The sequence below is a fragment of the Polypterus senegalus genome, chromosome 9 (assembly GCF_016835505.1).
Source record: "Polypterus senegalus isolate Bchr_013 chromosome 9, ASM1683550v1, whole genome shotgun sequence".
Taxonomy (NCBI): domain Eukaryota; kingdom Metazoa; phylum Chordata; class Cladistia; order Polypteriformes; family Polypteridae; genus Polypterus; species Polypterus senegalus.
Window position 1 is genome coordinate 61,916,576 of NC_053162.1, and position 13,928 is coordinate 61,930,503.

Genomic DNA, 13,928 nt, shown 5'->3' on the forward strand with positions numbered 1-13,928 from the left:
TAGATTGCATGGTGCACCATATACTATACCATGAGTCCATGAACTACAATCACAACTAACAAACAATTTTCTTCCTGTTAAATGAGACTGAAAACAGTTTAAGATACTGCCAGAGAACCTCACCCGTTGTCTAAGATGATTTTTTGTAAAAGTACTGTGGTTTAGTGGTGTCAAATGCTGTGCTAAGGTGTAATAGAACAAGAACAGATATACCGTATTTACTCGTGTACCACGTGCCCTAGTGTAAGACGCGCACCTTAATTTTTACAAAGAAAATCAGAAAAACGTTTTGCCGCATATACAATGCGCGTTGTGATTGTATAGGAAGCGTTTAGAGAGAGAGGGAGTGCTATCAAGAGAGAGCGTGAGCAAGCGAGCGAGAGGGATCGCGAGCAAGCGAGAGAGAGAGCGTGAGTGGGCGAGCAAGCGAGCGAGAGAGAGTGCGAGTGGGCGAGCAAGCAAGTGAGAGAGAGCGTGAGTGGGCGAGCGGGAGAGAGAGCGTGAGCAAGCGAGAGAGAGAGCGAGCGAGCACAAGCAGAAGTAAACATTACAGAATTACATTTCCTCGTGTATGACGCGCACAAGATTTTCTAATGGTAATTTTCGGGAAAAAATGTGCGCGTGGTACACACGTAAATACGGTATTATGTTGTCTGTGTTCTCATTTATTACTTTAAGCAGTGCAGTTTCTGATCTAGAATTTGTTCTAACACCTGACTGAAACTGATCAAGAATAGAATGTTTAGTCAAAGTCCTTTACTCTCTGAAAAACTGCTGTTTTTTAATATTTTGTGTGTAATATTGTTTCAATATAATCTGGCACCTTGAACATCAATTGAGGCTGGTTGTGGGGTTCTTTTGTTATCAGGTAAGGAGAAAGAGAGCTTTGAATTATAGGCCATTCTTATTGTATTAAAAAGTAAGCAGTAAGCCATCAGTAGCAAATGTAGGGCTATAAGCAGAATATAGCTTGGCTGTATATTGTGATTTTCATATCTCCACCCTCAATGCTCACTGCAAGAAGATAAACAAACAGCAAATTTATTCTTACCTCAAGAAAAATAGTTCCAGGAATCTGTGATATACCATATATACTCACGTATAAGTCAGGTCTTGAAACCCGAAAACTCGATCATAAAAATCACTATATAAGTTGGGTCTTGAAACCCAAAAAATTAATCATAAAAATCAGACTCCGACTTATATGCCTGTTCAAAAATGTGACACCTACTTTTTTATTTTTTTTTACATCTTCTTGCCTCCAATCTCGCATCAGTTTCTCAAATGCATCAAATTTTGTTGCAGCAACGGAATTACCAATTTCTTTCACTACTTCAATGACATTTAATTTAAAACCAGCTTCATATTTTCTTCTGATCAAATGCTCCATCGTAGATAATGGTTGCTCTTACGATAAAGGTTTATGAGGGTGTTAGATACAAAAAACACATATCAGTGCAAACGTTGCTTTGGAATAGTTTGGGTATTACTCTGTGGTCACGTAGGCCCAATTCATAGGGGAAAAAAAAGGCAGCGTGCTCCATTGCGACTCTCTCAGGTGGGTGTTAGCATATCATAATCTCTTGTGAGTTTTTCACATTTGACTTATATGACCGACATTATAAAATACCTGAAATTATACAGTAAAATTTAAGTCCCGACTTATCTGCGGGAGAACTTATCCACGAGTATATACGGTAATAATCATTTCTTGTTTTCTTTTATTATCACAAGGATGCCTCATAAACACGGATGGCATATTTTCTTAAACTGAAACCTTTGTTGCTTCTAAGTGGAAGCTTTTGGTAAGTTACATTATATGGCTTTTTCATTCACCTATGGACCCTGGTACCCTTCATTCCCAGTGTAAGCTATAAAAACAGACAAGTTATTTTAAAATTTATAAAAAAAATGCTTCACTTTAGAACACAATTGTATCTGGCAAATTGATATATACAATGATGGTGTACAACTTAGTTTGACTTGAAAAACACTGAGCTTATCCTTCTACAGGGAGTTCTAGTCTTTCAGGACACTCATGATCCTGAAAATAATTCAGATTGTGGTCCACAAATCCATCCAAGAATCAGCTTTTAAAGCAACTCTATGCAACCAGCATTGCTGAGCCTGGATTCAGAATGAGAGTTTGTTGTAAAGGTTCACTAACAGGAAGAGGCTAGGGTTGTAAGAGAGTTGGGACGTAATGTGCAGTAATGTGATGTGGAGAAATGATCAGGTGAGGGAGCCTTCTAACCTGGCAGATATTAGTTCGGTATTCTGTAAAGCCAGGCAAAATGAGGCAGAACAGCTTTGCTTATTTTTTGATATTTTGGTATTTGAAGTTTTCCTTTGTGTAAATTATTTCAAAAAGAAACACACAAATGTTTATACTTGTTGACTCATTATTTTGGATATGGAAAAATGTCACCAGGATGCCCTTTTCTGTTATAACATGTTAAAACACAAAAATACACATAATATATTATTTTTGGCTAAGCTATTTTAAAACAGGCAGTACACCAAAATTTTTAAACAATTGTGACATCTGGTCTGAGCTTCTTCATTGCATATGCACTTTCAAGGTCACAGCATCACTGGGCCTAAGGCTTGAAGGCACCTGTGAATTACAAGCCATTCTCACACATCTCCATTTGACACAGACAATGACTTGATGTCCGAGTTAAAGTCAATTTTAGTCCTAACCAATGAACCCCAATATTTTCCAAGGATGCCTTATATTGAAATTAAAATACAAAATTATATTTGTTTTTTTTTTACTTTTATTCCAGAATTTCAAAATGGCCAAATACAGATGAAGTAAAACTGCTTTAGTTAATTAATGTGCAATAACTTGACTAATCTAAATGAACATATCATAGTTCATAGTACAGAGCTGTACTTCCATGAGAACCTCATGAAGTGTTGCACCCAAAGCCACACAAGAAAAAAAAAAAGTTAGAAATGGATGTCAAAGACCGATTCAATCAGCTCCTGGGAAAAGAGAATTGCAGCAAGCTGACAAAAAATGAGCATGATGAGATTTTTAAAACCTTGACAGCTGGAAGGATAAGACTGAGAGGTTTACATATTCAGTGAGGAGCTTAAAAAAATCTGTGGTATTTTTGATCACTCAGGGATATGGGCACTATCTACCCAAATTTAAAATTCTGCTTCATCTGTGAGAAGATGTTTTAAACAGAAAATATTTTAACAAAATAATACTGTGCTGCAATTCATGTTCTTTTGTTGGTGTGAGCTTCACCTTACTGAGGCATTGGAACATTCAGATTATTTGAAAATTACAGTTAGCAGCTCTCTACAATAAGCGGCTAATTTGATACACATTTTTAAAAAAAAAGAAAAAGCCTTTGAAAATTGTGGACATAACTCAGTTTTTCACAAGGGAAAACCACAGTGATGTTTTTTAAATGTAAGGCTAATATTTGAAGCTTTTTTAAAAAAATAAATAACCAAAAACCAATATTTAAAATAGATTTTAAATAAATCTACCAAATATCCATAGTTTATAAAAGATCACATAATGTGAAAATCTAAGGTTGGCTCCACGATCCCTTGCAGCTTGAACCAGGAACCGTTGATAACAAACACACAGTCAACAAGGGCAGGTGTAAACATAAATAAATCCTTTTAATTTAAAACAGTCATGGGTTTAAAAACCCAAAAGTGTAAAAGTGAAGTGCAAGTCCATAAATAAATAATCCATCCATAAAATAAAGTGATCAGTGGAGGTTAAAATTCAATACATAATAAAAAAATAAAAAAACAAGGTTAAAGTACAGTCAGGTCTTCTTTTATAAAAAAACATTTAGCCTCAGTGCCTCTTTCTAAAACAACATCTCCTCTTGCTTATCCCAATAAGGGCCTTGTTGCACAAAGAGACACCTGCAGACAGGTGCTGTCAACCATTAAAAGCAGGCTTGTGTCCCTTACTACCATTCCCTGGCCTTGCAATAGGAACCCTATGAGCCCTTCTCCTGCTCCCACCAACACTCCACAGCATCTGCAGAAGCCTACACTGAGCGTATGGGTCACTCCTGCACCATGAAGTGCTCAGCAGGAATGACCTTCAGCAGCCCTGTCAAGTGCTGGCCACACACTCGACTTGCTGGGACACCCACCTGCCTCCATCCCAAACAGCATGGCACACGATCTGCCTTATACTCTCTCTTTTAACTGCCATTACTTTCCTATCTTCTTTTGTCTCTCCATTGTTTTGTCCTTCACTGTGCAGGCTCATAATTATGCATAGATTGGCCGCAGGTGCTAGAATCAGCTGCTCTGAGGTGTGAATAAAGAGCTTGACCGATCTGCTTGCATTTGTAGGTGAATAGGCAATCTGCACCTGAACCCGGCTCAGGCCTGGAGCATGCGATATTGACTCCCTCCCCTAGTTAAAGTTCTGTCTTTCTGTATTTATTGTAAATTCTATTTGTCTTCTGTTTGTGCTTTTCATTGTTTTTGTCATTTTGGTCAAGTCCCTTTTCCTACTAACTTTCAATTTAGGATCATGACCTTGAAGTGCCATATTTAAACCACCACAATGCCAGTTCTTTCCTGGGACAATGGCTAACAACCTTAGCTGTTCTCTCAGGGGCCTTCTGTGCTTCCAAATTGTTTCTCTTTGAAGGTAAAATAAGATTTTGATTTGCTCTTTTTGGCGCTTTGCTTTGTTTCTGGCATTTTCTCTTTCTTTTGTGGTTTTGTTAGATTATTTTCTCTTTTTTGGTTTATTATTTAATAATGTATTTGATTCTTGTATTCTTTCATAAAATATTTTGTTTAATATTTTTTGATTTATGTGAAGTTTCTGTCTTTGATTACTTTGTATTTTGTGTTTTTGTTTACCCTTTCTTTAGTAATTGAATAAAATCTGAAGTTTTGTTTATTTGTCCCAAGAGTTTTGGTCATTTTCCATTTACCTTTTTGGGCCATGCCTAATTAGACTGTTCTTGTTTTTAAGATCTTATTCCATTTTTGAGCACTTAGATCTTGGGGCATTTTTTGAATGTTTAGGTCTTCAGTATTTATTGAGTGTTTAGTCTTAAATCATAACACTGCATAACTCTGCAGGTTTCAGGTGACCACAGCAAGTGCACCCATGTATTTTATTTATGTCATGTGTTGTGATTTGTGAGACATTAAAATATATTTTTCTCCAGATATATTTTTATTCTTGGTTTTTAACACAAGAATTACCAAAGCCTACGAAAAAACTTGTAATCCTGACTCACCTTAAATCCCTTTGCACCTCTCTATCAGCGTCTTTTGTGTTGCAAATGTGTCAATCAACACAAGCAGCAAGCAGCCTGCTATCCCATCCCCCCACCAACACAAAAAGGGCAGAAAGTTCTCTCGTGTTCTCTCAAGTCTGTTTACCATTGTGTGAGATACCTAGAGATACCACGCATTTCATGTGTGTTCCTTGTCTACAACAATCTATGTAAATACATCATTAAAACAGAAACATTGTTCATGTTTTAGTAGTAATTGACAAAATGTAGACATGAAGTGTATAATGTGTGAAGCCTGAAGTGTAAATATCAAATAAACACTTTCACAAAAGGTACAAGTATAACAAAACAAGTTCACTTTTATTGAAGAATGTAACCTGCCGAAAAAAAACATGCATGTGGTTTTGGGGATTTTGGAACACGTGGAGTTAGGATTTATGATTGTCCTGTGTCCTGAATTAATATCTAATAAAGTAATTTTTATATTTTGCTGCCATTTGGTCTTAACACACTGTATTTTATTTTTTGTTGGGTGCTGCCATTTCTGTTCAGATGTGACAGTTTCTTACTAAAGAGGGGCAACAGAATTTGCTCAACAATTTATCACAATAGCATCTGTAAAATAAATAAACTGGAATCACAGTAACAGCAACATTCAAGAGTATGGGAAGTTTCTAAACAAAATCTAGTGCGCAAATTTCCTATTGTTAAAATCTTTAGCTTTGCTTTGACTTTAATTCCTTCTTGTTAACTTTTATTTTGTCTCCAGTACTTTTGATTTTGGTTTACCTTTTGACAATGCTTCTCTCTCAGACCTTTCTAATAAGTTAGCCCTCCTGGCCTGCCATTTAACTTGCATTGTGAAAGAATACCCTTGACCATTTATAAGGGTTAAAATGTAGCAATACTGTTGTTGAGAAATATTCATTCAGTTTTATATTTTGCAGAGATTATCTATACTAATAAAAGGCAAAGCCCTCACTCACTCACTCACTCACTCACTGACTCATCACTAATTCTCCAACTTCCCGTGTGGGTGGAAGGCTGAAATTTGGCAGGTTCATTCCTTACAGCTTCCTTACAAAAGTTGGGCAGGTTTTATATCGAAATTCTACGCATAATGGTCATAACTGGAAGCAGTTTTCTCCATTTACTATAATGGAGATGAGCTTCAACGCCGTGGGGGCGGAGTTTCGTGTGACATCATCACGCCTCCCACGTAATCACGCAGTACATAGAAAACCAGGAAGACCTCAAAAAAGCGCTTAAGAAAACATGCATTATATAATTGAGAAGGCAGCGAAACAATAAGAAGCGGCGAGTGACATATACAACCATATTCATGAGTTCTGCTACTTCGGAAACAAAGCACGATGTAAACCTACACTTTAAATTAAGTTCATAGACAGGCTGCGCTGGCGTTTGTAATTTAGTGCCTGCCCATATAAGGCCGTCCGTCAGCGGCAATCCAATAGCAAACTGCCACTAAATATTCACGGGTGAAGGACTGTGCTTATGGAGAGGAAGATGAGATGGTCAGGGTGGTGTTTGACACAAACTCAGCGAAACTGCGAGAGAAAGTTTTAAGTGCCAGGACTAAGGTAACATTAAATACAGCCATGGACATAGCACGAGATGGCACCAGCACAGCTGGGAACCTTCGATGCATGTACACCGAGGCTCACGTGAACTGGCGAGTGCACAGATAAAAAGCAACAGTTCCAAAGAGCGCTGAACAAAAACCGAATTACACAATTGAAAAGGCAGCAAAAAATATGAAGCGTCTGATACATACAAGCATATTCATAAATCCAGCTACTGCGGAAACAAAGCACACGTTGGAAAAAGTCAATGTCCCGCTAAAGGAAGACAGTGTAAAAACCCGTGCATGCAGTGTGTCAGGTCTCAGATAAAGAAGAAGACGAGCTGTTTATTGATGCAGTAAGAAACGAATCGATGAATGAAACCTGTCATCTTTACAGCGATTGACAAACACGGAATGTAACTTGAACACAACACATCCTACAAATACGAACCTGATTGAAAGAAATAATGATAATCAAATCCTTGATGACAGCAACACTCAGTAACACTCACAAAACAAATACTGTATATTGACAGTCATGTTACGTTATTTTTAAAATGTTCCCTTTTCTTTTCTAGCTTTTTAACACACTACTTCTCGCTGCGATACGGGTATATATATATGTATATATATATCCCGATCTACATACTCGAATAATGGATACTTTATTCGCCATCAATGATTGTTTTGGTAAAGCCATACTCAGTGTATTCATTAGATGAACGGAAAAAAGTAAGAGCGATGGGAGGATGACTTATTGAGGCATGCAGGCTGTAGTGCGCGTCAACTCTATCTGAATTGCGCGATCACATTTGAAAAAATATATCTTTTCAAGTTCTATTTAGTCCATATGTGTCAAACTCAAGGGCCGCGGGCCACATCCGCCCGACCCGCGAGATCATTTTATATACTGTATTATTGTTATTAAAGCCCGGTATATGAAGCGCTGGTAACACAATAAACTACAGATCCCATAATGCAGCGCTTCAGCTGCCTTGCCGAACACTTACGCGTTAATCAAGTCTACCTTATGATGCTGCAAGTTATTGCGGCTAGCTCACACGATGCTGAAGAGAAAAGTTGATTCTGAAAATAGAGCCTTTAAAACCGATGGGAGGCTGAGTATATGTTTACTGAACCCGTGTGTCTCATTTGTGGAGCTAATGTGGCTGTAATTACAGAATTTAATCTAAGGCGGCACTATGAGACAAAACATCAGGGTAACCTGAATGCAATGCAGAAGATACAGAAAGCAGAATAATTAAATAAGAATCTGACACTTCAGCGGACGTTTTACCCGTGCACAATCACAAAGTGATTTCAAGTGAAGCTGCTTTTATGGGAGACACAAATACACCAGTGCACCTTGCCCCACTTTCCCTGTTGCCAAGTAATGTTAAACCAAGTCGTCACTACGGTGTTCCCAACACGCACTTTGCTGATAAACTGGCGCTGCGCACTGAGTTTGCACGGCGCTTTGGTGACTTTGAAGAACAAAAAAAGTCCGTCTACATGCGGCTCGAACCTTGTGCATGTTTGGTAGCACATATCTGTGTGAGAAGCTCTTCTCAGTGATAAAGACTAACAAAACAGCACACAGGAGTCGCCTCACTGATGAGCACCTGCAATCCATCCTGAGAATCTCCACAACACAGAACCTCACACCAAACAGAAACGAACCTGTGGCCAAAAAGATGCCAGGCGTCCAGCTCTAAAATGACATATGAGCAAAGACAACTGAATGATTTGATTTGTTATTGCTGAAAGGAACACATTTTATTTATATTTCCAGGTTTTGTTATGCAGCATGTTCATATTTGAATTTGTATAATTTTGACAGGATATATTTTTATGGAGAGCAAAATCTTTTGGGATATTTAAAATCTAAGTTTATTTTTATATAAAATTACATAAGAGTAAAGAAATTTGAATGTTTGTTCTTTTAACGTTTACTTTATTTCTAACTTGTATAATTTAGACAGGATATATTTTTATGGAGAGCAAAATATTATAAGTTGTTTAAGGTTTGAGTTGATTTATTCACGAATAATATTCCTGTCTGTTTTACCATTCCTACCAAAGATATTTCTGTCGACTAAATAAAAATTCCTTCTATTTAAAATTTAAATAGAACTTGAACAAATACGATAGTTCATAATATCCACGCAGACTTGCACGTAAGAGCGGGAGTCATCCGTTTTAACAAGCAGCGTATTGCACTGATCTGAAATAGCTGTGTGTGTATATATGTAGATATGTATGTATATGTATATATATGTTTATATATGTGTGTGTATGTATGTATATATATATGTATTTGTGTGTATATATGTGTGTGTATGTATTTATGTGTGTGTGTATATGTATGTGTATATATGTAGATATATATATGTATGTGTATATGTATAGATATGTATATATATATATGTTTATGTGTGTGTGTGTAAATATATATATATATATATATATATATATATATATATATGACAACAACACTCATCACTCACAACAGTGACAAAACAATTACATTGACAATCATGTTACGTTATTTTCAAAATGTTTCCTTTTCATTGCTTCTTTAACACACTACTTCTCCGCTGCGAAGCGCGGGTATTTTGCTAGTCTATATACATAATTCACTAAGGCAAGACACCCATGGAAAGGCAAGACACCCATGGAAAGCACGCCGGAAGGGGCGTGGATTCACTAAGCCCACCAACTCTAAGACCATTGGATACGACGACAACTTGCAGAACCACGCCCACCAACTCGGACGCGACGACACAGGAAAAACGGCATCATTTATGTTTGTATGTCGTAGAGTCCACATGCACCTCTGAGCAATGTTGACTGTTAACAGAAGCATGTTTCTCGCGGAAGTGAATCGCTATATGCAGCGTGTAAAACAGTTTGCGAGGGGTACCCCATGGGATCCTTAAAACAATCCTTTAAAACTGAGGTTAAAACACAATGAAGGAAGCAGTCTTTAAAAACCAATAAGCACTGTGCCTCTGTTTCATTACCGTCTCACCTGCTTCACCAATGCAGGCCCTGCAACAGTCGAGACTCTCTCTCAGCAGCTGACCTTCTCTGGGTGGACGCGGCAGGACTATCTAAGAAGAGGAATGTTTGTCACGGATTTAAATCGCTGTATGCGGCGTGTAAAACAGTTTGTTTGTCGTGGATGTGAATCATTGTATGTAGCGTGTAAAACAGTTTCAGAGGGGTTTCCCATGGTCTTAGACTTGGTGGCCAGATCTCTGTCAGTTGCTCTTGCGACCGGGCACATGACCAGGCAGTGTATATGCTTCGAGTGCGAGGGTGGATGTGACAGGACCATCTAAAAAAAATCATGTTGCGGATGTGAATCACTGTATGCAGTGTGTAAAACAGTTTGTCGCAGATGTTAATCGCTGTATGCGGCGTGTAGAGCAGTTTGCAAGGGGTATCCTATGGTCTTACAGTTGGCGGGCGGGTCTCTGTTAGTTGCTCTTGCGGGCAGGCACATGACCAGGCAATGTGTGTGCTTCGAAAGTGTGGGTGGACGCGACAGCACAATCTAAGAAGATTCATATTTGTCGCGAATGTGAATCGCTGTATGCAGCGTGTAAAACAATTTGTTGCGAATGTGAATCGCTGTATGCAGTGTGTAAAACGCTGTATTGTATGTTGCTCTCTCCAGAGTTACATCTTTTCATTCACCTACAGTTGTATACACAATGAAGTAGGCAGTCTTTAAAAACCGAGTTTTCGGTTACAACGCACGACCGCGTTCACCATAGCAAACTGTTTTACACTCTACATGCAGCAATTCGCATCCGCGACAAACATGCGTCTTCTTAGATGCTCCTGCACTTTGTACACACCCCCCTCCCACCTCACTACTACCGTGGTAGGGTGTCTGGGTGGATTATATATAGAAAGGCAGCTAAAACTGCACAGAGCAATGAAAAGTCTACGTGAGTCACAGGTGCATCTGGACTGTGCAAAGACGACAACGACTCGAGTGACGAGTTGGAGGTGGGCACATGAGCAGGCAGTGCATGTTGGACGAGAAATCAGCAGACTAGCATGACAGAGGGAGCGGAGTGGACGTCCTTCTCCTCTCCTCCCGTTTCCACCCTCCGCGCCTGAGCGCCGCACGGACGATTGTGTGTTGGTTCGTTCCGTGCATTGTTACAATGTTGCTTTTCTTGCTGATTTATTACATTACCGATTTTTCAAATGTTAATTTTCTCCCTGTGCTTAAAAATTATTAAAAAACCGGCCTGATTATGCAAAGTATGGTATGCCGCGGGTTGGCTAGTATGTGATATTCATCATCTCTGTGTGCTTTTCTTATTCTATAAAAGATAATGAACTTTAATATGTTATGAATGTATTGGAGTTTCAGAAGTCTATTTAATACATGGTAACAAAACAACAAACAAAAAGAGATATTTATTTCAAAATGTTTATCTCAATAACATGATTTAGTTTTAATAAAAGAAAGAGTAATCTATAGCGAGAGAATTTTCAGAAGATCCAGGATGCTATGTATTCAAAAAGCACACAGCGAGGATTTAGGGGTATGTTGAGAATTAAACACCAGTATACATTTTTTATGAATGCAAGAAAGGGTAAGGAAGTACTTTAACAGTCTGGTGTTGGCAATACTGCATCATATAACAATAATCCTATTGTGCTAGATGTCCTCTTGAGACATTTGGGGTGCAGCAATGTCAGACTGCGAAACAGAGTCAGTAAGAGATCTCCCTTGGACTTTGCAAGTGAAGTGCAACTTTCTATCTGTCACAATAGATTTTTTTCTTATTTATTGTGGTTAACAATTAATATGGCTTACAGAAAACAGAGACAGAAGAGAACTACCGTTTATCAATAATAGAAACTGCAAATTAGTGTGTACACAGGTTTTCTTTTTGACCTTGGGGACAATACTGCTGGGGTAGGCTGCTCCAGCCACTTTAATTCAGAAAATGTTTGAAAAGGATGGATGAATACTTAAAGACTGTTATCAGTATGATTAACAAAGAAATCTGTTAAAATTAAGTGGATGTCATCAGATGCCAGCAGGCTACCATAATGGCTAAGGTTAATCGATATGTTGCCAAGCAAGTTTTAGAGCTTCTCTGTTCATTTAATAAGCTCGGGTCCTAAGCTGTTTCAGTGACTATGAAGCTGACATTGCTTTCATCATTTTCCTAATAAACTCATCATTTAAAAAGTGTGCAATCAAATTATGACATTTATTCTGTTCAACAGGCAAAACAAATCATTATAATTGCTTCTCTAGTTTCAAAACATTGTAATATGTGCACATGGGTCATGTTTTGTTAGTTTTAAAGGGACAGTATATAAAAATATTTTACATTAAGTAGACAATGGAAATCTCGTGTAATTTCTGCAAACTACAATCTTCTTTTCCTGCATGTAGTGCCTCTTTTCCGTATAATGAGGATCTCAATGGGATTATGGCAGTAGTTTTTTTTTTTTCTTTACACAGTTTTTATGAGATTTATAAGAGTTGTATTTTTCCACTTCTGTGCAGGCTTACTGCTTTTCCTTCTTTTGTTTTCTTTTATCTTACACTGCTGACCTTGTAGCCTGTACGTTGTCTTTGATTTGCATAAAACCCTCATGAAGATTTATTATATTCACATACCAGCACAGAAAATCCTGGATTTACTAAACTTGATTTTCCAACGTGATGTTCCATTTTACCAAGCACCTCATTCAGCTTTCTTTGCTTACAGGGGGAAGTCATTTTTGGTGGTCTCGTGGTACTTGATGTTCAACATCTGGTGAATGATTATGGCAAAAAAATGCACTTTGAGGTAAACTATTAATAGTGTCAATGCAGAAATGACACAAAAGAAGCAGAAGAATTATATGTTGATAGCATGTATCAATGAGCAAACACCTTCTACTTCACGCTGTTTGATTAAAAAATTGGATTGATTACTAATTTAAATTCGTTCATTTATATTGAGCATCCTGTAACATTTTTACTCCAGTTTATTGAAAAACATGCGTACAAAGGTATCCTGGAAGTGCTGTGGCTTAATTTCCTTACAAGCTATAGGGCATATAAAGGTGAAACTACATATGGCCAATAAAGGATATTTGATGACACAAATGTCACAGTCATTAATTGCTGTCTTTTGGGAGTTTCTCTGTGACCTACCTCTGATAATACATGCATTGAATTAATTGTATTTGTGTGACAACAGATTTTGCACCAGCAATGCAAATTGTCATTGGAATTCTGGTCAGCCACATCTGAAGTCGAAGAAATAAAATTTTATGATTTTATAGAAATGCTACATACTGGTATTTCACTCTACATCTCATTGGGTCAAAAAGGCCATAAAAAGTAAATACAAAACCGTACAAAGTCAAATAATGCAGCAAACCACTAACATTTTAGCTAAACGTCAGCTGAGAATCCTATGTCTATTTGAGTGCCTCAGGGTAGGTTGTATACCTTTATATTTCTATAGTTTTATACAGTTATGCAGTAAATCTATACACAAGTTTTACTTGAAAATCAATTTCTGTGTTATTTAGTTAAAGTTACATATCACAAGTTCATAATATTATGCATGATATTTAAGTAATATAATGTATAAGCTCTATCAATTCTTTTTTTAAAAAAAAAACGTGCACTATATCAAAATATTTAGCAATTTTTTTAAATAGTATGATCAAAAAGGGAACACATACACTCACAAAGAAGAAGAAATATACAATAAGTGTCTGTCATGACAAGTAAAACTCATTTGCTAGCCTATTTTCAGAATGTTATAAAATGTCTCCCCATTCTATCCAATTTCCTGTTTATTTGTCCCAGCCTTTTCCCACCAAGCAAAAGTCTGAATTAGTGTAACCTATCCTAATTCAGAGTGTTCATTACAATCAAAATGATTTACTTCACGAGATATAAGTACATAATAAACAAGAATAATTGCATCAGACATTTGAAACATTAAAACATGTGCTTCAGTTTAAAGGTTTCAATTCTAAATAATTTTGATTGTACTGTAATAGAAATTTGTCATTTTTCATAGAGGTCCATAGAGGGCTAAATTCCT